Consider the following 530-nt stretch of genomic DNA (forward strand, 5'->3'; position numbering starts at 1 on the left):
CGCTACCATTACCGCTACCATCACCGCTACCACAGCGACGGCGACGATCATCCGATGATGCGCGTCAGACGCTGAAATTACGACTGTTGTTGGGGGACGGCAGGGCCAGGGACCGGGGTCTGAGGAGCGGCGCCAAAGTGTGCTTGCGTTCGCCGATGACGAGTTTTTGTTTAATGGGAGTGCGAATGCTCGAGCGACGCGAGAAGTTACTTGGCCCGTTGCTCCCAAGATCCAACGAAGGTCGACGTCCTTGGTGACCGATGCTTATGACGACAGCGGCCGACTTTCCCAGCTCCACCTTATCCTTGGGTTGTTTGGCAGTTTTTAGAAAAGACTGTGCGCCGCTTGTACGAGCGATTGCGAATAAAGCAGTATTATTAGCCATTGTTGAATTTTCAATGAAACTAGGTGTACGCTGTATCGGATGGCCGCGGGGGGTTGGGTGGGGATGAGTAGGAAATTTCGTTGGGATTGTTGGTCCTGATGGCGAATAGTAAACGTTAACGGTACATTGTACATAATGTTCGCCT

The sequence above is a fragment of the Ceratosolen solmsi genome, unplaced genomic scaffold (assembly GCF_000503995.2).
Source record: "Ceratosolen solmsi marchali unplaced genomic scaffold, CerSol_1.0 scaffold43, whole genome shotgun sequence".
In the NCBI taxonomy this organism is placed as follows: Eukaryota; Metazoa; Arthropoda; class Insecta; order Hymenoptera; family Agaonidae; genus Ceratosolen; species Ceratosolen solmsi.